General features: G+C 43.7%; 1 gene segment (V, D, J or C); it reads left to right on the top strand.

Moving 5' to 3' along the window:
• LOC310691403 (T cell receptor alpha chain MC.7.G5-like) overlaps positions 1-24237 on the top strand; it is a 114556-nt gene that overhangs the window by 2330 nt on the left and 87989 nt on the right.

The raw sequence follows: 24237 nt of genomic DNA, 5'->3' as shown, positions 1-24237 counted from the left end.
AATAATGGCATTGTCCCGTGTAACTCTCCACCCCCTTTCCCTCTCACTTCCTCATTCACCATCATCTCCTCTATGGGTGGTGCTGAAGGACCTTTGCTTCTGAGCTCTTTGCTCTCCTACTTTCAAGGCTCGCCAGGTTCTGGGAGAGGGGGAGTCTGGAATGCTTTCTGAAAACATTGTGTATGTCAGCTGTTGCCCTCCTGGTGTTTCCTCTTCCCCGTCCTCCTCTCCCATTTTTCCCCAGCTTTCCCCCATATCTGCCTCTGAGCTGTGACCTCTCTCAAACCCCTGTTGCAATTCTGAACTGTCTTCTTCTCTGGAAAAGTCAGGTTGGGGAGGTGGTCTCCACCATTGCTCTTCTGCCCAGTCCCTGACACTAGAATGGCTGGGACAACCCAGTAAGACATGCGGGGTATAAATTGTAAAATTCTCATTATGGAATGAGACGTCCCTATTTTCATCGGAAAAAGGTTGGAAGGTATGCTCTTACCATCAGAAAATGCTTGGTCAGAATCTCCTTGCTCTGCACAAGTGGAAGAAAGTTGAAGAGCATTCCTACAATGCTAATTGGACGGATAGGAACAGGGTCTTCTAACACCCATGCCACCAAGTTGACTCAGGAGATCACTATGGACCACATCTACGCTAATGTGAACCTGGCTCCAGCTGGTAGATCTTTGGGGTTGTATGAATGGGTTGGGGGAAGCACCCAAGGGGCTGCCATAAGCCAGCCCAACCCTGTTCCAGCTAAATGCAGTGCTTGATCTCAAAGTTGTGAAGTGGATTTCAAGTACAGGGTGGAGATGCGGAGTGAGTTTAACATTTAAAAAAACAACTCATTGTAGCCAGCTCCTAACCACATCCTGTGGCCTACCAGCCCTCATCTTTCGGTTGCTTTGAAAAATAAACTACTAACCAAAGAGGAAGGCATGAACATTCCCTCATGTCTGTTCAGGTAGTGAAGTGCAAGCCTAGAATCGGAGTGAAACCAATTTCATCCCTGAAAAATGACCCTCCTCTGGACTGGGCCTGTCTTGATCCTGGCATTCTTAAGTAAGTGAAAGTTGATTCTCTTCTTGCAACCTTAAATTGCCTTGAACTTTTATCATTTGCTTCATAAATTCTCCTGCAACTCAAGGAAGCCCAACTTTCATGTTTAATATTCTTTTGACTTCACTTGCTGATTTTGACCTTGCACAAAAGGAAGTGGTATAGTCCAGAGGTAAAAGAATGGACTGTACCACTTCAAGGTCCTGGCAAGGAAACCAACAACAACAAATGCATCCCTGCTATGCTACGTTTCTGCTGACAGGGTGTTCTTAAAATGAGTATTTTAAAAATGTATCCTCTATGTTGCAATCCATTCTCCCACTTCATAGCTATTCTAAGCTTGTTCTGCCGCTTATGTAACCTGAGTCAATCAATAGTCTTACTTATGAGTCAGTCTTTCCCAAACTGGTACCCTCCATGCCAGCTGGGACCAATTCACACTGTAGTTCAAAGCATCTGCAGAGCATAAATTTGAGAAAAGCTACACTAGGATAAAAGCCACTTTGACTCCCCCCCCCCATGCTACCAAGTTTCTGTAGGACAGAAAGCCAGAGAGGAACTTTCTTCTTCTTTTAGAAATAAAATGCCTTCTCTAACTGAGTTAGGGTTTTATATTTGCCTTTGAGATGCAAGAAAGCCACCAAGAACAGAAATAAATACATTTAGTTCTGCAATGCTATGAATATTTAACTTAAAAGTCATTACAGTGGGTCTGACCCCTTAGGAAGCGAGGGTTGGGTTCTAGCTATGAGTGAGTTAAATCGTTCTTTCAATGCAACATGTGATATTGCTGTGTATCCTGGATAGGGAAGTTGTGGAACTCCAAATATTGCTGGACTACAGCTCCCATCAGCCTTGGCTGTTGACCTTCCTGGCTGGGGATGATGGGAGTTGGAGCTCAGAGACATATATTGTGGGGTGTGGGGCTCAGATTTCCCATTCTTGTCGTATGCAATTCACCAGGAGCTAAGAGCCACAGAGCAATTCTGCAGTTGACCCATCTTGCCTAATCTCCCCTGCCCTTTTCTCCTCTGCAGAGGGAAGTGTTGGACAGACAGTGGACCAAACAGAAGGCATCGTGCATGTCACCCAAGGAGAGGGTATCTCGCTCAACTGTTCCTACAAAGGGACTCCTTATGGTCTATTTTGGTACATTCAGCATCCAGGCCAACCTCCCAAGCTTTTCCTGAGTAGCTATGACCCACGAGCTGATGGGGCTCTTCTTGGCTTCAAAGCTGAGCAGAAGACAGACAAGACTTACAACATGGAGAAAGCTGCCAGCGTGCTGACTGACTCTGCTATCTATTTCTGTGCTGTGAGTGACACAGTGATGTGGGCCAATGGAGAAGCAGAGCAAAAACATTCAGATGCAAATGAGACAGAATGGAACAGGGACATTCAGAACAGAACAGAGTTAGAGATCCAGAGCTGCAGTCCTTTGCACATTTACTGGAAAGAGAGTTGATTCCAATAAAGCATTCCTAGGATCTTGCAACATAGATTTATGACTGATCTTTTCTTCGCCTTCCATCTTTTGTTATGCTTTTTTCAGTAATTAAAACTTTTTACAGTGCCACAAAACAAAGAACTTTCCATTATAAATCCATAATGCATGGTTAGATGTTGGTCAGAACAATAAAAGGTTCAATTCAAGAGCAGTCCAGGGAATGGGAATATTCTTTTACAAAATCGAAGAGGGCTGATAGTAATGAGCATTCTTCTTCTTCTTAAAAACATCAGTCCTTATAAACTTTCCAATACACGACTGCCATCAGATGTCTTCTAAAAGTTGTGTAATTCTTTATCTCCTTGACATCTGATGGGAGGGTGTTCAACAGGGAGGACACCACTGTTGAGAAGGCCCTCTGCCTAGTTCCTTGTAACTTTGCTTCTCGCAGTGAGGGAACCGCCAGAAGGCCCTCAGCGCTGGACCTCAGTGTCCGGGCAGAACGATGGGGGTGGAGATGCTCCTTCAGGCATACTGGGACAAGGCCATTTAGGGCTTTAAAGGCCAACACCAGCACTTTGAATTGTGCTCAGTAACGTACTGGGAGCCAAATAAAATCACATTTGGTGGGAAACCATGAGTCCTGAGTTTGGTTTTATATGTGCATCATATATATCCACTTTACAAATGACACCAGTAGTCCTGACATTGGCATATCACAGGCTTCCCCCAACCCAGGCTTCTGGTGGAGAAGGGACATCTAACACTGGTTCTTCCTTTTGGGTTTCAGTTCTCTCAGCTCTTGGAGCTCCTCTCTGCAGTGAGCAGCAGGCACCACAAGGTGGAGCCATCTGTTATACAGACAGCTGGTTCCTGTAGAGCAGGCTTCCTCAACCTCGGCCCTCCAGATGTTTTTGGCCTACAACTCCTATGATCCCTATCTAGCAGGACCAGTGGTCAGGGATGATGGGAACTTTAGTCACAAAACATCTGGAGGGCCGAGGTTGAGGAAGCCTGCTATAGAGTTTCTCCTCTTGCTACGTAAAAGCAGACCCCTTACACCCCCACTCCTTTATTGACATTCATTGCCCTGGGCCATTCGTGGTTTATGTGCTCATTTTCATACATGCACAAATATTTTCGCAATGCTATCTCAAAAAAATGGCAGTGCAATGTTAAAATGTAAGAGGCCATCGAATAATAGAATTGTAAAGTTTGAAGAGACCCCAAGGGTTCTCTAGTTCAACCCTCTGCAACGCAGGAATCATGGCTAAACGATCCCTGACAGATCCAAGCTCTGCTTTAAAACCTCCAATGAAACATCATCCGCGTCTAATTTTGCCCCTTTCTAAAATTTATTCATTGGCAGTGGCAGAGCTTAATGCTCTGGCAGCAGGGGGGCAGAGAGCAGGTGGGGACGGGGCTGGCACGCATCCTGGGGGCATGACGCACCGCCCACAGGGGCATGGCGCATGTCCTGGGGCGTGGCACCCAGCGCAGGCGGGGGGGGGCAACCATGATGGCACCCCACTGGGATCACGCTGCTAGGGACGGTGCGCTCCCCCCCCCACTCCTCTTCCTCCACCAGTGTTCATTGGTGTGTGTTTTTCTGTTTGCACATCTACCAAAGAAAAAAATAAAATAAAATAGGGATTTTAGGGTTTTTTCCAGGACGGTGGGGGCTGTGTGTGCTGTGTCCCATCAGTGTTGTTGTGGTGGAAATGCTCTGCAGGGTGGGGGGACAGAAACGGGAGGTCGAAGATGGTCAGTTGGATGGGAGTGAGAAATGTCCCTATTTTCATCTGAGGAGTGTGGGAGGGTATGGAATTAGGAGAGCAGCATCGGAAGGGCAGCATGCTCATGATTCTTCCCTTTTTTCTTTGCAGCCCTGGGTTTAATTGAACCTGGGGTTGCATTAGGAAATTCTTGAATTCAAGGCAGGGCTGCAAAGATTCCTCCCCAAAGCATGGCTTGCCGTTGACACTTGATTTAATAAAAAATAAGCACTATTATAAATAAAATATCACATCATTTGTGTTGCACCAATGCCTGGGAAATAATAAAAAATGGCCACTCACCCAGTCCAGACGTGGGTGTTGGTTGTGACCTGGCACAAGGCTTTCCCGTCCTCCCACGGCCACACCATCTTCCCCGACCGTTACTCCACTCCCTTGCCCATTGTGGTGCCTGGCAGGTTCCTACCAAACCCAGATTCAAATTTCTGGCCTATCTGCGGCAACTTGGCGGGGGTGGGGGGGGGCACAACTGGAGCGGACCCTGCCTGAGGAGGCTTCACTTTGGTCCACTCCCAGAGATTGAAAACAAAAACAAGGTGGGTGCCAGGTGTGTCTCCCTTGGTAGACCATTCCATAAATGAAGCAGCGGTGGCGGCAGGGTACTTTAGAGAAGGACAGTTCTCTCCTCCCCACCTTCCAGTCCTCTTTTGGACATGGCACACAGATGAAGACCTCAGGGGATGATCTAAGGATGATGCAGTTACCCACAAGAGGTAGAAACTTCAAGAGACACTGAGGTGTGGAATGGAACAGCCAGCCCTCTTAGAAGTGTGCTGTGATGCCATTGCCCACCAGGGAGCAGAGTATCATTCTTCAGGTCTCAGTTGTCTGTCACCTGTTCTGTGTTGGTTGTTTGGTGGCAGGGATCAGTACGTCCTTGCCTCCCCATCTCCCTTCTGCTCTCGTATGGTAAGCAGCCGGGAGAGAAATAGTGTCTTATAAAAAAGCAAGAATGTGCATCATCTTGGCCTCATTCATTGTGATGCTTTCTTCGTTAGGTGAGTAGATTTCTTCCCCTTTTGTCTTCAACTTCCCATTGTCTCCCATTTGGTTGGGACTTCATTCCATGGCAAATGTGAATGCTCTGGCAGTTGGTCTGTGTAGTTTGTTGCTATCGGAACCCATAAACTAGACCAGGCAGACATCATCATACCACATATATCACCACAACAGAGCCAGTTGTGCATGTGCATTCATGTGTATGTCCCTCCTGACAAGGATCAGTTCCAAAGGTGATACCTGCTAGCCCTATGAGTTATGTCTAAACAGTACAGACCTAAACAGTACAAACCTCTGCACACTTTACCTGGGAGTAAGTGGGACTGACATCTGATGGACAAACCATGCCTGACCTGCTTCCTTGAACTGTGAAAATGTATCTTGCCTGTCTGGGTGCAGGATAAAGATATCTGTGTGCTCTGCCTCTTTCACCCCAACCCTGCCTTTTACAGGCACATGGCCCCTAGAAAGTTCCCCAGAAGGATATGTGGCCCTTGGGCAGATAAAGGTTTGCCAAATATTCTTGGGATGATTCTGAGCTGGATGGCCTAATGGACTTGATCTACGGCAACTTCATAAGCAATGGCAAGTCTATAATTCGAAATACTGTGGAAGGTATGTAGTAATCTCAAACTCAGCAGTTTCATGTATGCTGTGTTGACTTTCTCCTCTCTGTTTGGCTTCCCAGGGATCCTTCGGTGCCAAGGCGAGATCATCCAAGATCCTCTTGTGGAAGGGTCAGAAGGAGAAAAAGTGAAGCTCTCTTGCAAGCACCCTAAGATTTCAACAGAAACAATCTTTTGGTACCGACAGCGCTCTAATGAGGCTCCTCATTCCATAGTATCTGGATACAAAAGTAGTGCGTCAAGTAAAATTCTAGATGGAGCCATGATAATCACCAGCGATCGAAAGGCCAATGAATTCTCCTTCAACAGAGTTACTCTCGAAGATTCTGGAATGTACTACTGTGCTCTGAGTGACACAGTGCTACATCCTACTGCCGCTTTTGTACAATAACCCCAGCAGCCTTTCTTCCTGCCCCTGACGAAAGAAAGTACACAGAACAGCAGTAAGTAGGAACTCACTTTTGGTGATAAGTATCTGCCAATCTAGCAGTTTGAAAGAACATCAAAGTGCAACCGCTCCGGCGGGAAGGTAAATGGTGTTTCCATGCGCTGCTCTGGTTTGCCAGAAGTGGCTTAGTCATGCTGGCCGCATGACCCAGAAGCAGTACGCTGGCTCCCTTGGCCAGTAAAGTGAGATAAGCACCACAACTCCAGAGTCAGTCACCACTGGACCTAATGGTCAGGGGTCCCTTAATTGTACAACTGTACTGCTAGCAGTTCGAAAGCACACCAATGCAAGTAGACCAATAGGTACCGCTATTTATTTCCTCCAGTTTGGAAAATAAATAAAATGTTAAAGAGAAAAAGAAACAAGATTCAACAGATCTAAATGTGACATTCTGGCATAAGAATGTGTGGAAGATTGCCATGGAACATGTGTGGTATTGCATGTCAATTAACACAAATAAAGCATCTAAACTGGGCTAGGGCTGCCAAACTTGGTGGAAATATTGAAAATCAGGGGGGAAGTGTCCAGGAAAACCCAGGCATATGGCAGCCCATATCGGAATTGTGGATTTTATGGTGATTCCCCTCCCCCAACAAAAAAGCTTTAAAATGTGCAACTCAACAACTTTTGTGTCCAGATTTTCGCTTTTTGAAATATGGCAAACCTCGGCCGTGTGAATGAGCATGAAATGTGATTCAGTTCACATTTAAAGGACACCTACCTAATTTGCACTTCCCAAAACAATAAACAAAACCAAAAAGTAGCTGTCCATCAAAATCACACTCCTTTGAATCTTACAATGCTGTACTCCAGCCAAGTTGTATAAAAAAATTGTATACTAGGGTAAAGTGTGTATAGAAATGTTTGTGGGTGGGTGTGCAGCATGTAAAAATTTATTTTAGTACTGAAGATCACACACACACACCCTGCCAGAAAGGTATAGAGAAATGAATATATTAATAGACCTTTGACAATAAAATGCTAATGAACATAAAATTGGGGAAATGAGAGAAACCAAACTGGGGAGATTTACCTATCTGAGAGCTTATCTACACTTACCTATCCTACATGCTTTCCAGGTCATGCTCTGTTTTTGTGCCCTCTTTTTGTGCCTATCTGAAGCTTTCCCTGTGAAAAGCCACTCTTTAAAGCTGAATCGGAGCAAACAGCATTCCGAGGAAAACCCAAAATGCCACTGGCTGCTCTTCGGAGCAAGTTTTCATGGGGAAAGCTTCATGAAAAAGAAAAACAGCACTCAGACAATGAAATTTAAAATGCATGCAGTGGTACCTCGGGTTACAAACTCCACTAACCCAGAGGTAATTGCTTTGGGTTGTGAAATTTGACCCAGGATGAGAACGGAAATTGTGCGCCAGCGGTGCGGCGGCAGCGGGAGGCCCCATTAGCGAAAGCGCACCTCAGGTTAAGAATGATTTTGGCTAAATAACAGACCTCTGGAACAAATTAAATTTGTAACCTGAGGTACCACTGTACCTGTGCCTGGAAAGCACAGGACAAAAGCTAGGTGTGGATAAGCCCTCACAGTACCAGCCCTTGGCCACAAGGGAGCAGAGTTTTGCTCATCTTGATCCATCACTTCAGTTCTCAGTCTGTCAACCAGCCTCCTTCTCAGACATTCTCTGTTTGTTCTTCAGCCACCGTGAAGATTAGATCCTTGACTCATCATCTCCATTTTGCTCTCAGTTGGTAAACCAGAGAGATTTTAAAACCGTCAGTAATGCCCATCACCTTGGCCTCATTCATCGTGATGCTTTCTTCATTAGGTGAGTTGATTCCTCTCCTTTTCTCTTTGTCTCCCATTTCTGTGATTTTAAATATGTGCTGCCCGATATGATGTCAGAGGATGACTGCAAACCCAGCAGTTCCATGTATGCTGTGTTGACTTTCTCCTGTCTGTTTGGCCTCCCAGGGATCCTTCGGTGCCAAGGTGAGATCATCCAAGATCCTCTCGTGGAAGGGTCAGAAGGACAAAAACTGAATCTCCGTTGCAAGCACCCTCGGAATTCAAATGATAACATCTTTTGGTACCGTCAGCGCCCTAATGAGGCTCCTCATTCCATAGTATCTGGATACAAAGATAATGTGTCAAGTGAAATTCTAGATGGAACCATGATTATCGCCAGCGATCGAAAGGCCAATGAATTCTCCTTCAACAGAGTTACTCTTGAAGATTCTGGCGTGTACTACTGTGCTCTGAGTGACACAGTGCCGCATCTTACTGCCTCTCTTGTACAAAAAACCCAGGAGCCTTTCTTCCTGCTCCTGACAAAAGAAGGTACATAGAAGATCAGTAAGGTGGACACCTTCTGAAGGAAGGAAACAAGTGGCAGTTTTAGATTCTGAACTTAATGGTCTTGCAAGCCCCCCCCCCCTTTAAATTGTGGTGGGTGTTACCTCCTTTCCTACTAACTGTGATAAGTCCTGCTGCATTTGGAGACCTGCCATCTCATTTTGCTTAGTGGGTCGTTTGACGTTCTAGTGAATTCGCCCGATTAATACCACCCATTAATAATGTGGCAGATTCACTCAAGCTAACTGCCCCCAATTAAATATAGTGCACCCACCTCACAGTACACCAATCACACCAAGTTTACCACAGATTATCTAGCGGGGGACTTGTGTGTGGGAGAACTTAATGATTTAGAGCAGTGGTTCTCCACCTGTGGGTCCGCAGATGTTGTTGGACTACAACTCCCATCATTCCTAGCCAGCATGACCAGTGGTCAGGGATGATGGGAGTTGTAGTCCAACAACATCTGGGGACCCACAGGTTGAGAACCACTGATTTAGAGTCTCAGACAGGAGTTGATTCAACAAACAAGAAAAGTTTTGTTAAAGGAAAAGAAGTTTATGAAACTAAGTGGGTAAGGAAATGCGTTATTTCGGGTAGAAGTTGATTTATTTACTTTCACCACCTTTGATTTATTTACTTTCACTACTGTCTCGGGCTTAAACAAAATATTATAGGCACAACTTTTCTTAAAGTTCAGTCACTAACAATCAGTTGGTACACTTTGGGTAGATAAATATTCAGATTTCCAGACTAGAGAGCCAGTGTGGTGTAGTGGTTAAGAGCGGTAGTCTCGTAATCTGGTGAACCGGGTTCGCGTCTCCGCTCCTCCACATGCAGCTGCTGGGTGACCTTGGACCAGTCACACTTCTTTGAAGTCTCTCAGCCCCACTCACCTCACAGTGTTTGTTGTGGGGGAGGAAGGGAAAGGAGAATGTTAGCCGCTTTGAGACTCCTTTGGGTAGTGATAAAGCGGGATATCAAATCCAAACTCTTCTTCTTCTTCTTCTAGATGGTAAAATGCTCAACTCAGTTTCTGTCACTTAGAGATTACAATTAAATACTTTTAACACCATGCAGCTTCCTTCACAGCTTAATCCTTTGGTTCATGAGCGAGGGGCACTTTTCCTCACTTACCCACTCTCTTAACAATCCCACACCTGAGGTATTATAAATGGTATAACAGACCCAGGGGTTCACCTGACCTCTTGTTTACTGGGTTGGGAGTCTCCTCAGTACCTAGAAAAACTCTCCTCTCCTGGCTATACTGACACCTAGGTAGCCTGATCTACAAGGTCTACCTCTCCTGGTCCAGTCACTGCACTCCCAGAACCCTCCTGTCTGTAGACCATCCCCAGACCCTCAACCCAGTCTCCCTATCCAAGCTGCGAGGCTCTGTCCTCTCACTCTGGATAGTCTCCTCAGTGTGCATGTTTAACTTCACTCAGAACCAGTTCTCCTTATCTCACTCCCTAACTCCCAACTCCAATCAAACCTTATCTCTTAACCTGAACATTAGCCCTATCTCAAAGCCAATCCCCATCTCTCACCATCTCTAATTCTCTCCCTCAGAAAAAAACTCATTTTATTCTTCCCCTCCAAAAGTGCTGTATCTCCCCCTTCTGTGACTAGCTGACTCTGTAGCCCATGAGTGAGAGGTTCCAGCACTCTGGTAGAGTTTCAGAGGAACTGCACCACCAGACTCTAGTCTGGCTCTGGCGTCCATCACAGACGTCTGTCTTCCTTAGCACCCATGCTGCCAAGGCTTCAATGTCTTCCCTACACCTTCAATCTTTTCCTGTTTTTAAATTTCTAGTTGCTAGAGGGCAACCTAGACCTTCACACCTACCTCACTGATCTATTTCCCACTTGAAAATACAAGCACAACTCATTCAAAACCACAAGTTGGTGATTGGGGGGCAATGAATGAGCATCACCAAAGGCCAGGAAGCAGATGTGGCCAGCCACAGAAAGAGTTTGCCCCAGCTGTGTGCTTTTCAAACACAAGAAGTCAGGAAGGAGCCGCTTCACTTGCGAGAGCTTCAGCAAACGCCAGGATGATTTTCTCTTCTAAACTACGCCCCAGCTTTTCCCTTCTCGGAACGTTCTTTATGCTCCTGAAATCAGGTAACTTTTCCACTGACTTTCATCATGGCATTTGTAAATTAATTTAAGCTTCTTTTTCATTGGGAGCACCCAACATTATATGATTCAACACTATTGAATCATGGCTTCATGGCGGGTATTCTCTCCCCAACCCACCCAAGGGGCATGTGTCTAGAAAACAGATGATGGAGCCAAAAACTATTAACATCATGTGGGATCTGAAGGACCACAGGCTGACTTCAGCATCTCCACCGGGATGTTTTCCAGGTGCATATCCTACCCGACTCACAACCAACCCTCACAGCTTCCTTAAATATAACATCATCTGACAAAACGTGGAGAGATTGAGGTGCGCACACTGTATTCTTTGGATACTGACCATTAGCGCCAGCCCAAGACATTTTGCTTCCTGTGGTGAAGGACACAATGGTGCTATCCCTGCTCCATGCACTAGATTGGCAGTTGAATCTCGCTTCAACTTTGGGGATGGAAGAGAGTCTTTCAACCCACCTGAGATCTGTAGGCTAACCTTAGAGATCCAAAGGACCTGCTACCTGAGGTGGCCATCTCCAACTGTCTAATGGTAGGACTGGCTTAGCTGACCATTGCATATGAGTCATTTTTTAAAAAAACTGGAGAAGAGCAAAAGTGAGTAGATGATAATAGATGATAGATAGATGATAGATGATAGATAGATAGATAGATAGATAGATAGATAGATGATATGTAGATATGAGATAGATAGATAGATAGATAGATAGATAGATGATAGATAGATAGATAGATAGATAGATAGATAGATAGATGATAGATGATAGATGATAGATATAGATGATAGATAGATAGATAGATAGATAGATAGATAGAGATAGATAGATAGATAGATAGATAGATAGATAGATAGATAATGCAAGAAAAAATTCATCTCTCATGCTTCCCTTTTGCAGTGGCTGTTCAAAGTGACTCTGTGTCCCAATCACATTTTGAGATTTTCATCACAGCAGGAGAAGATGCTCATTTACACTGCGTTTTCAACACGACATCCATCAACCCTTACCTGCATTGGTATCGTCAGTTTCCCAATCAATCTCCAGAGCATATCTTGGCAAAAACAAAGTATTCACCCGCAGATGACAAGGCAGCAAAATATTCTGGAACCATGAGTGCAGAAAAAGGGGCAGTGGATCTGAAGATTCAAAAGGTTTCTCTCGAGGACAGTGCTGTGTACTACTGTGCTTTGGAGCCCACAGTGAAGCAAAAGCTCACTGTCACATGCACAAAACTGTGAGAGGAAGTGATGGGACCAATGTGAAACAGAGTGAACAAATTCTTCATGGCATTTTCAAATGTCTCCTTTACAGGAGTCTCTCAGCTCAGTCTTCCAGTCAGACTCCAAGCCAGACAGAAACCCAAGGGAGTCAGGATGCAACCTAATCTTGCAATTCCATTACATTCCTACCTTGGAAGTCAAACGGAATCCATTCCAGAAGTCTGTTTGACTTCCAAAATGTTCAGAAACCAAAGCATGGCTTCTGATTGGCTGCAGGAAGCCCCGTAGGGCGTTTGGGTTCCAAAGAACGTTCGCAAACCGGAACACTCACTTCCAAGTTTGCGGCATTAGGGAGCCAAAATGTTCGACTTGCAAGGCATTTGAGATGCAAGGTAGGACTGTACCAGCATCTCAGGTCCATACCTTTTCTGGTACTGTGAATATTTTGAGAGAGACCCAGCTGATCTTGTGGATTTATGACAATCCTGCTCAGAGGAATCAGTTTCTGCTCAGAGGAATAAGTTTTGGCTCTTAAAAACAAGACAGTTCCTCTGATGTCGGAAGACATCTCTCTCTAGGATGGAGGTGTTTATTTCTGGGCTCTGAGTCTCGCAGTGAGGCTCTCCATTCAGACAGAAAGTGATGCCAGGGTGCTGAGCTCAGCAGCGGGGGGAAATGTGGGGAGAAATTCTCAAGCCAATTCTTCTCCCTTGCAGAACACCAAATGTATATTTTTTTCCTAGGGTGATTTAAATACACCCCCAACACATTCAGCATAATTCAAATACATACGCAAAACATGTGCCAACATGTATTGATGGCGTATCATACTGGTGCAGTGATTAAAGTGCTGAACTAGGTCCTGCGTTCGAATCCCCGCTCTGCCATGAAGCCCAGTGGTCTGTCAGCCTAACCTACCTCCCAGAGTTGTTGTATGGATAAAAATGGGGAGGGAGGGTTATCATATGCTGTGGTCGTGTAAAGTATTAAAAGTATTCTGGGAAATGATATATAATGAATTGGGAAAAAAATGTTTCAAATGACTTATATTTTTTTTAAAAAACTAGAAGCTTTTTTATTAGGAATTGTAGGTACCGATATACCAAAGGACTAGAAAAGACTTTTTATGTATGCAGCAACAGCCGCACAGATGCTACTAGCCCAGGGATGGAAAGAATAAAGAGTCCTTACCAGGGAGGAAAGAGACACGGGTGGCACTGTGGGTTAAACCACAGAGTCTAGGGCTTCCCGATCAGAAGGTTTGAATTCCTGTGATGGGGTGAGCTCCCGTTGCTCGGTCCCTGCTCCTGCCAACCTAGCAGTTCAAAAGCACGTCAAAGTGCAAGTAGATAAATAGGTACTGCTCTGGCGGGAAGGTAAACGGCGTTTCCGTGCACTGCTCTGGTTCGCCAGAAGCGGCTTAGTCATCCTGGCCACATGACCCGGAAGCTGTACGCCAGCTCCCTTGGCCAATAAAGCAAGATGAGCACCGCAACCCCAGAGTCCGTCACGACTGGACCTAATGGTCAGGGGTCCCTTTACCTTTACTTTACCAGGGAGGCATGGCAAGCTAAGCTGTTGGACTATGCTGAAATGGCAAAACTGGTTGGAAAGCTCAGGAACCAAGAGGACAAAAACTTCAAAAAAGAATGGGAAAATTCTTATAACTTATTTAGGAGACCATTGCAAGCAGATGAAAACATTAGCAGGATTTTAATAACACTTGTAATGTAACAATTACTATGGAAATTATGGACAGATATAAATTATGGAATATGAAATGAGATGCAGTTGAAAACGTTGACAATAAGACCCATGGAGGGGATGGGGAAAATCTAAATGTGGCTATTTATTTGGTGTTGTGCTTGTGAAACCAAATAAAAAATATTTAAAAAAATAAATAAGGAGGGAGGACAACCACTTGAGCATCTTGGAGGAATGCTGGAATAAAAATCTAAAATAATAATAATAATTAATAATAATAATCAACAAATTATTACACTACACACAGCCCCTTTCTCATACTATTATGACTTCTTTTTGTGTGTCCACCTGTTAGGGTTTTAGTCTTTTTAAAAATGTATTTTGTAGGGGGGCTCTGTTCCTGACTCCTGTGCACATCCAGCAAAGCGCGCGTAGGCCTGCCCCACCCCATCCCATCCTGTTCCACCCTTGCCCTACCCTGCCCTTATTCTTCCCCATTTTCAGGCTACTTCCGGATCGGCAACACCAAACATGCGCATGCCCATAAAATTTTTGCTGCCTGTGTTTGCGTTTTTAACTGTTTTTATTTACCTTGTGCATGAATTGCCTCGAGGCAGTGGTTTAGAAGAAGATCAATAAATTAATTGTAGTAATAATTCTTATCTTCCCTTTCTCTCTTCCATGCCCTTTCTCACTCCCCTCTTTCCCCCTTCTCCCTCCCTCACCTGTACAACCACAACATTCCCGTACAACAATTCTCAGCTCGCCACCACCTCATAATCTGTCCATACTGTAGTTTAGGGTTGCCGTATTTCAAAAAGTGAAAATCCGGACACAGGGTTTGGAGCTATTTTCAAATGTCCGGATTTTCCTGGACATTAAAGCGATTTCCATCCGGATACTGTTCCCGATGGCCGCATACTGGAAATTCTGGGCATTAGGCAACCCTACAGTGTAGTTCATTTCTTCCTCTGCCCTTTCTGTGACAAGCCTTCAATCAAGAGAAACTCTTGATTGCATGTTCCCAATGCATTGCATGTTCCCAATGATCCTCTTATGTTCACTAAGTGCAGGGACTTTAGTGTGGTGGCCCCTGCCCTTTGGAATGTGCCCTCAGTGACCATCAGGCAAGCAGCCACAGTACTGGTCTTTAGATGCCTGGATAAGTCTCATTTGTTCATCCAGGTTTTCCCTAAGGAGTGATCTACCTGTGTTGATTTATTAAGCTGATCTTCTGATTTGTGATGTCTTTTGTATTTGATGTGTCTTCAGTTTTGTTACTTATCTTATGCTGATCACCATGGACTTTGCTCCTTAATCTTGGTGATATATAAATAGTTGCAAATAATTAATCCTATACTGCATATAGGCAGAGGGCCTTCTCGATAGTGGCACCCGCTCTGTGGAACGCCCTCCCATCAGATGTCAAGGAAATAAACAACTATCTGACTTTTAGAAGACAATTGAAGGGAGCTCTCTATAGGGAAGTTTGCCCAGCTCTATAGGGAAGCTGCCCAGAGTGGTTGGGGAAACCCAACCTGAAAGGTGGGGTATTATTATTAATAATGATAATAATGATAATAATAATAATAATAATAATAATAATAATAATAATAATAATAATAATAATACTGCATATAACACCAATGTCTCACAACAAATGTAACAGATCTGTAGAAAATGCAACCTGAAGAAAGAGGCAATGTATATGCTTTTGTAAATGAGGAAAATCTTTAATAAAATTATTATTATTATTATTATTAAAAATTAATCTTAAAATGTACCTTTACTCTAGCAATAAAAATTTCTACTAAAAGATCCGCAGCCTTGTCTCTGTTAATTCTTCCAGGGGAACCTTACTAGGCCCCTCTGCTACTTTGACCAAAGACCCTAAATTTACTCATGCTGCACTCCTGCGTATTTTAATAAAATATGTTTGTTCCTGGGCCTATTGACTATATCGACAGCATCCTGTCCTCTGGAAGAAGACAGCCAGTGCTACAATGAAGCTTCCCCTAGCACTGAAATAATTCCCTCCCTATTGCTCATATTCTGGAAATGCTGCTTCCCGGAACCCAGTTAAAGTGAAGTTGAGATGCAGACGCAAACAAGTGTTGTGAACAACCCCAAAGCGTTTATTCTACTGTTATATGGTTTTCAGACGCAAGGTGGAGACGTTGAGCCACTTCTGCACATATTGGGTCCTAAATAAGACGTTAGAAAGCAAATTTCCTGCACACACACAGACATTCTAGCCGCGAACCACATCCCTTGGTCAACCAATCCCTGTACTTAAAAAAAAGAAGAAGGGGAAAAAGGCTTAGCAAGAGAAAAAGAGCTGGCAGTGTTTCTCCAAACCATCTTACACTTCAGATTGCGCAGTGCTGATCCCAGAGGCTTGTCAGAATCACATTCCTTTGGATTCTTTTCAAAATCCATCTTGGCTCCATGCTTCTTCCTTCATCCAAGAAAATGACTCTTCATTGTAACTTGGCATTGTTAATCACATCAGTCTTGAGTAAGTGACGCTTTCATGGACAATTCCATTCCTCAAGAGCTCCTGAGCTCTTCTGGTGCTGTTTCTACACTTGTACAGACTGAAGTGGTATAGTCCTCTGTGGGCAATAAAATGGACTTTACTGTTTCAGGTTCCTCATGAGGGATACCATTTTTGAGTAAGAAACTTCTAGCATAGGGGGAACAAATGAGTGGTTCTTACCTTTGCTTGGCCTGCTAGATTTCTACTGACAGGGAGATTTTATTTGCCCACGTCTATTTTTGTTGCATGTGCTTTCTATTGATGATAGCTGCTTTGCTGTTTTAAGTTAGCTAAATTCATTTGTTTATTTGAAAAAAAATAGAAATGTTCTTGTTTTAATTCTTGAAAAACTGGTTGGCTGAACAGCTGTTATTTAAATACACACAGTAAACAGACAGGCAGTCAATGCAGCTAAACAGTAGCCTTACGTGAGCTGGCATTGTGATATTCAGTATTTTTTCTCAATCCTCCCACTAAAAACTCCTGGGGTCTCTCGGACCTTCCTGTGTTGGAGACTGGAGACTGGGAAGAGAGACACAGAGACCCATGTTTTGTTTATGCCTGCCATTTCGTGCCATTTCAATGTGAATGAAACACCAACCTCATTTTTCGTCGCTCTTTCTTTCGTAGGTTCCCTTGGAAAAGCTGCAGAGATCAAGCAGGCAAGCTCAGCTATAGCGTTTGATGGGGCAGCATACAACCTCATTTGCAACCTCTCGTCTGTTAGCACAGAAATCATCCAGCTCTACCAGCAGTTCCCAGGACAAGGACCTCAGTATTTAGCGGGCGCATATCCAGGGGAAACTGAGGATACTGCTAATCCCAAGGGCAAATTGCATTTTGCCAAAGACAAGACATCCTCAACGTTCAGCTTTTCTCGTGTCACTCTGGCAGATGCGGCAGTGTACTTCTGTGCTCTGAGTGACACAGTGTGTTCAGGAGGGACTGTCGCCATGCATTAACCTCCCTCAGAGGCTCAACGGAGGAGGAGCTAAAACAGACTGTGATGGGGGAGGCAAGCTGAACGTTATGAAGTCTTGCCCCAGTTCTGAATGTCTGCCAAATGGGTTTGTGGCTGGAATTAAGACGGCAAGAATGAATTTGGAAGTCTCCTGGTTCAAATCTGGCTTCAACCACAGACACACTATGAACAGGGCCAATGCAAGACATTCTTCTGCCTGAGAGAGGCATCAGAAGGTGGCTTACCTCACAACAACCCTGTGAGGTAGGTTAGGCTGAGAGTGAGTGACTGGCCCAACACCACCCACTGAGCTTCATGGCTGAGTGGGGATTCAAACCCTGGTTTTATTAGAAGGCTTCAGACTTGACAGACCATTTCAGATTCACCATGGTGTAAAAAGTGGTGGGAGGAGGCAGATTTTATCACAATGTAATGCAAAACAAGCACACATAATAGAAATGATCTTCAGAGAAATGATAACTGCATGAGAAATGTGCCAATTTATATTAAATTTGTTGGCAGTGCACAATACTGATTAGAGAACCACATTGCAAAATTCAGAGAAGTGCAAATTTCAAGAGATGCATATGTTTTGGTTTATATATTGTTTCAGGAAGCGCAGATGAGGTGGATTCCATTTCAAATGTGCACCAACTAGAATGTCTCCTCCATCACTCTCCTCTTTCCACACACCCATGCCTACCAAGGACCAATCTGACTAAACTGGTCTCTGGTCCACAAAAAATGATGCCACAAAATATTGGTTAGTATTTAAGGTGTGTCAAAATGTTTTCTTGGATTCAGTGCAACTGTCTAACTGCATTGGAGATTTTTTTTTTAAATGAAGCCATTCTTCATTATGAAGAGATGCATGCAGAGTACTTTTTTCCACAAATGGTGGTGTCATCTGCTCAGTTGACAAGGTCCAATTCATTCCAGTAGAAATCTGATAAAATCCCTGGTTTATGTGACACTGAAAAAAAAAAAAGGAGAGACATCACCTTGCCAACAAAGCTCCGTATAGTAAAAGCTATGGTTTTCCCAGTAGTGATGTATGGAAGTGAAAGCTGGACCATAAAGAAGGCTGATCGCTGAAGAATTGATGCTTTTGAATTATGGTGCTGGAGAAGACTCTTGAGAGTCCCATGGACTGCAAGAAGATCAAACCTATCCATTCTGAAGGAAATCAGCCCTGAGTGCTCACTGGAAGGACAGATCCTGAAGCTGAGGCTCCAATACTTTGGCCACCTCATGAGAAGAGAAGACTCCCTGGAAAAGACCCTGATGTTGGGAAAGATGGAGGGCCCAAGGAGAAGGGGACGACAGAGGACGAGATGGTTGGATAGTGTTGTTGAAGCTACCAGCATGAGTTTGACCAAACTGCAGGAGGCAGTGGAAGACAGGAGTGCCTGGCATGCTCTGGTCCATGGAGTCACAAAGAGTCAGACACGACTAAATGATTAAACAACAACAACAACATGTGACACTGAATGTGCTCCCTTCTCTTTCCTTGAAGTTTCTTGATTTAAAGCATTGATGCCTCAGCCATACACACACACACACACACACACACACACACACACACACACAAATTTTCTGTTTTACCATTTAGAATACTCATTCATACAACCTTAAAATATCAATGATTTCCCTTCTTCTCTTTCCATGGTTCATTTTACATAGCATAAATCCCTGCATATTTTATATGAACTGAACCATTCAGTACTCCCTTATTACTTGCATCAAAACTTATTTACACGGTTGAATTTATCTTAATGCTGTCAACGTTTTCAAGTGTACACAACTCCCCCCCCCCCGTATATTCAATAAACATTTCCCAGTCTTCTTTAAAGAAATGCTCTTCTTGTTCTCTTATTCTATATGTTAGATCCGCAAGCTGCACGCATTCCATCAGTTGGGACCTCGCTCGTTTTCCATTTTGGGATATGCCTCAGTCTTTAGCCAAAGAGAGAGAGAAAAAGGCTCCTAGGGTGGCTAACACAAAATAGTAAGGCACAGCACACAAGGGAAAATGGAAAGGGAGGGAAGAGGGATAAAGAAAGCTCAGGAACCTGTCCTTATAGTTCTTGTAACACAGATTGTAGGAGATGTTGGGATGGTTCTCCATTGATCTGAAGGCTCTTGGCTCCCTAACCTAAGATCTGTGTAAAATGTCTATGACCCTGAGTGATGAGGAAAAGGCTTCCAGCACATGCTCAGTGGTACCATCATCCTTAAGGCCACCACTTAGTCTTCTTCAGGACAGATTGCTGCTGTTGAGAATAGGGTGGGGAGGTCAGTTTTCCTGATCCCTGTGAAAAGCTACATCCTGGACATAGTGAGACAGACCACTCTCCCAAAAAAAAGACAGTAACTTCCAAGATTTGGAAAAGCAAATTTAAGCAGGAGAGTGGAGTGTTGGAAGAGTTTTTGTTTTGTGGCAAACAACCCTCCCTCCCGAGCCCGGGAGCGATCTGCTTTGGAGCCTGTATAGAGGAGCAGAATTTGACAGCTGTCAAAGCTGTCAAATGGACTGTTAATAGTGAAAAAATTGCTACTTAAGACCTCTCCGGATAAAAAGGAGTTACAATTGAACTAAAATTTTGGGAAACAAAGAAACAATAATAGGACAGAGGATTGTTGGAGAAAAGACCATCCAGTAACCAGATTCCCTCTAGGGGGAATTCTGTGGAATTACAATGGCTGTGGGTGGAAAGATACTGAGAGAAATCGAAAGGATGTTTTCACTGGTGGGAACCTTACAGGAGCAGACTACAGCTATGAGTAAACAATTGACGGCCTTGGATATGGAAACAAGTAGCTCTGCTGAATGTAATGAGGACCTGAATGAGAAAGAACCCACAGCTGAATTTGAAATAATAAACAAAGAAGAGGAGAAGACAAAACAAGAAAGAGAACAAGTTATGTGGGAAAATACTAACCAGAAGCCGACATCTGGAGAACACAAGCAAGGAGACCATTGGATGGAATCTATTTTAAGCCTACGAAAGATACAGAAGACGAAAGTGGAGGCCCTGGGAGTTTATGGAATTCAGGAACTCGAAATAAAGAAGTACAATTGGGGCCTCCACATAGACTTTGATCTTGACCATCACCAAGACTCAGGCCTTGTGGAAATTCTTCAGCAGTTGCTTCTAAATATGGGAAGAGACTATGGACTGATTGGATTGAATGTTAAGGAAATCTTTCGAGACTCGATGACTGACAAAGAGGACTACCAACAAAACCGGCGGAGAGGGACTGAAATAGATTTGAGAGCCTCGGATGTGCGGAATCCAGGCTAAAAACTGTTACTTTGGACATGTCTTGGGAAAGGACGCAAAGCGGGGATGGGAGGGAGGGAAGTATAAATTTAAACAACACTCAAGACCAGGGGGTTTAGTAATAAGGAAATTACTCAAGAAAAAATGAGAAATCGAGGGAAGAGAATTGGGGTCCAACTTAGGGAAAATTTATTTTTTGCTTTTATAAAAGGACTAATATTAAGACGGAAGAAATGCTAACTTGCTGACATAAACCTGGGAACAGGGATGCAAGGGAGGGGGTGGGGGGAAGTCAAGGACTAGGGTTAGAAAATAAGATTTTCTGGAACTATTCATGTTTGTTGTTTTTTATGTTTGTCTTGGTGTTATGTGTTTTGTTTTTGTCTATATAAAATGTGAAAACCCAATAAAAATTATTAAAAAAAAAAGATCTGTGTAAAATGTCTATGACCCTGAGTGATGAGGAAAAGGCTTCCAGCACATGCTCAGTGGTACCATCATCCTTAAGGCCACCACTTAGTCTTCTTCAGGACAGATTGCTGCTGTTGAGAATAGGGTGGGGAGGTCAGTTTTCCTGATCCCTGTGAAAAGCTACATCCTGGACATAGTGAGACAGACCACTCTCCCAAAGATCATTCAGAAGTTGGGTTCACCTCCTTTGTGGTGGCTCTGCATCTGTTGAATGGCTTCTTCTCACTGAGCCACAACTCATCCTAATTACATATTTTTGTAGATGCCAGCTGAGGACTCACCCTTTCTGTCGGGCTTCTAAAATCTAATCCGTTTATGTCCTTTTTAATGATGCTGCCAAAGGATGAGAATTATATTAATTAACATTTTGTTTATTGTGCATACATTTCATACTGTCTTATTTTTGTCACCGTCCCTGTGAACATATTGGGCAAAGGGTAGTCTTGTTATATATATGAACCTATCAATGACCTTCCTGTAAGTTATTACGACAGATGCAACTATCACTTCATAGATGCGCCCACAAGGGGGTGCTGCTGTTACTGCAGAGTCTCATTCGCTGCCTCATTCAGCTCAGGGAAGGTACACAAAATGTGTCATAGCAAGCAAAAAAGGAACAAAAAACCCCCCACCAAACCTCTTTGGTTTCAGCCCCACCTTTGAAGTTGAATCATATCACCTGCAGGGCTTGCACACAAGTCAATTCCTTAGAAGAGGAAACCACAAGTGAGACAAAAGACGCCAACATCTTGTATGGCAACTTTTAGTCCTCTGTGCTGCAGAACATTGTAAGCGACGGGAATAGTTGCCTTATGACTTAGGATAGATCTGAAGCCAGATCAGCTTCTCATAAATTCAACCTAGAAGAGGACAAATTCCTCACCATGAACTCCACACCAGCATGTCTTGTGTTCCTGGCTATAATTTTACGTAAGTAGAATATTTAGCATCCCAATTTCTTTGGATTTGTGCTCATTTCTTTCAAACATCGTGGGAATGTAGACACCCTATTCAGCCCTTTGGGGTCCATCTAATTCAGGGCTGTATAATATTATCTCTGGAGGTTTCAGGAAGAGATCTCTCTCTGTGCAACCAGGAAGTGTCATTGTGGAATGAACCTGAGACCTTCTGCATGGATGCTGTACCACAAAACTACAATCCTTAAATCATTGCTTCTTCAGAATTTGCACCAACTGTTGGGGCTGTTTTCACCAATGGCTGCATTCACCCAAGGAATGGGGAATCTGTTGTCCTCCAGATGTTGTTGAACTACAACTTCAACCCTTGGTGGCCATCTTCAATGCTGGCCGGGTCTCGTGGGGGTTGACTCCAGCAACATCCATGGGATCACCAGATTCCTCACAACTGATCTCTTCTCTCCTTGCCTTCCACCCTTTGTCTAAAATACCTCTGAGACTTCATATGAGTTCATCTTCTTGTCTAACTCAATGTACTTGGTCGGGCAGAGAGTCTAACAGTGCCTACGAATATCTAGCATCTTGACCGCTAAAACTCACCCAGTTCACCCCATTAATGTCTGCAACTTGAAACAAGCGTGCAGAAGACCACAGAAGATCAATGTATGTTAACATAGTTTCTTAACATTGATCATTTTACAGTCTTTGCAGTCTGTTTGAATGTAAACAATGTATGGATTTGCACTGAGGGCCACATTGAAGGCTCATACCAAACTCAATATGAGGCAGCTTGTTAGGTTTCTAAGATATGTTAGGCTTGTGGAGGGAGAAGGAGAAAAATGTAAAGGGAAGGGCAGAGAGACAATAAGGGTGCTCACACATCACTTTCAATGAGTGAACAGTCTTTGAACACAAAACAGTTGAACTGCACAAACCAAGAAGCGTACATTCTATCACACAAAGAGCTTGTAAACATTCAGAGACATCCTGGATCTGTGTTCAGTGTAAAGCAGAAAGAAGCTTTATATTGCCTTATCCTGAAATGAAAAGGTTCAAAAATAAAGTTGCATAGGTTTGCAAGACCTTAATGAAGTGAAACTGAAGGGGGAATGTTGCACAACTCCCATCCCCAAATGCTTTTTTAAAAGAAGATGCCAAGAAGTGGTCTGGGGTTGTCCACTGATTTATCAGCCAGTCCAGCTGCCCATCTCACATCTTACCTTTATCTTCTCTGTAGAGGAGAGTATTGAAGAATCAGTAAAGCAAACAGAAGGCACTGTGACCATCACCCAAGGAAAAAAAGTGACTCTGAACTGCACCTATGACTTGTCAGGCGTCATCTATCCATTCTGGTACATTCAAGATCCTGGCCAGCCTCCCAGGCTTTTCCTGAGGGATTTTGGAAAAGATGACTCTGATGAGGGAAATCTTCGAGACTTCAGTGCTGCCCACAAAAAGACTCCGAAGACCTTCAACCTGGAGAAAGCTGCCAGCCAGCTGAACGACTCTGCTGTCTATTTCTGTGCCGTGACTGACACAGTGAGGCTGGCCGGTAGAGAAGCAGAACAAAAACATACAAAGGGGAAAAACACAGGAGCACTCAAAGGAAATCCAGGGATCCAAGCTGCAATCCTGTGCTCATATCCTTGGAAGATCTCTGTAGCACTGGAGAACTTGCATTAGATCTGATGGCAAAAGACATGCTTATATTTACACCCCCCCCCCAATTAGTTCTTGAAAACCAAGGGACCCAACATGGGCATTTGATGTTTTGCTCACTCTCCCTTGCTCTCTTTAAAGCTCAAGATATGCACATGCTCCAAGTCTAATTGACAAAATCATTCAGAATTTAATGAAAGACATAGAATTAGGAATGTTGCAGGGTGTGGGTGTGTGTTTCAGAGCTGGATAACATGATAAAAACTTAGCTGTCAACCCTTCTTTCTTTTTCCTCATGAAATAATTTTCATTATTTTATTTTTATTCAGACTTTTTATATACCACTTAACTATGATTATTTCTAGGTGGACAAGAAATATGATACAGAAAAAGTTCCAAAAAAACTGATTTCAGTTAAAACACTAGCTGGAATAAGTGAAATCTTCATTAGGCACCCAAAGTTCCATGGGGATGGGTCCTGTCTGACCTCAGCTGGAAGACAGTTCTTTAAAATTGGACCCATAATACTGATCCTGGTGGATCTTTGTTGCGCATCTGAGCCAGCAGGGACCACTGACAGTGGTCAACAACCTCAGTGATCAGACAGAGATCTACCGAAGAGGAATCTTGGTAAACATCATGGAATCTC

This window comes from Podarcis liolepis (genome assembly GCF_965112155.1).
Source record: "Podarcis liolepis genome assembly, chromosome: 13".
In the NCBI taxonomy this organism is placed as follows: domain Eukaryota; kingdom Metazoa; phylum Chordata; class Lepidosauria; order Squamata; family Lacertidae; genus Podarcis; species Podarcis liolepis.
Note: the sequence above shows the minus strand (reverse complement) of the source record. Positions and strands in the feature narration are given on the sequence as shown.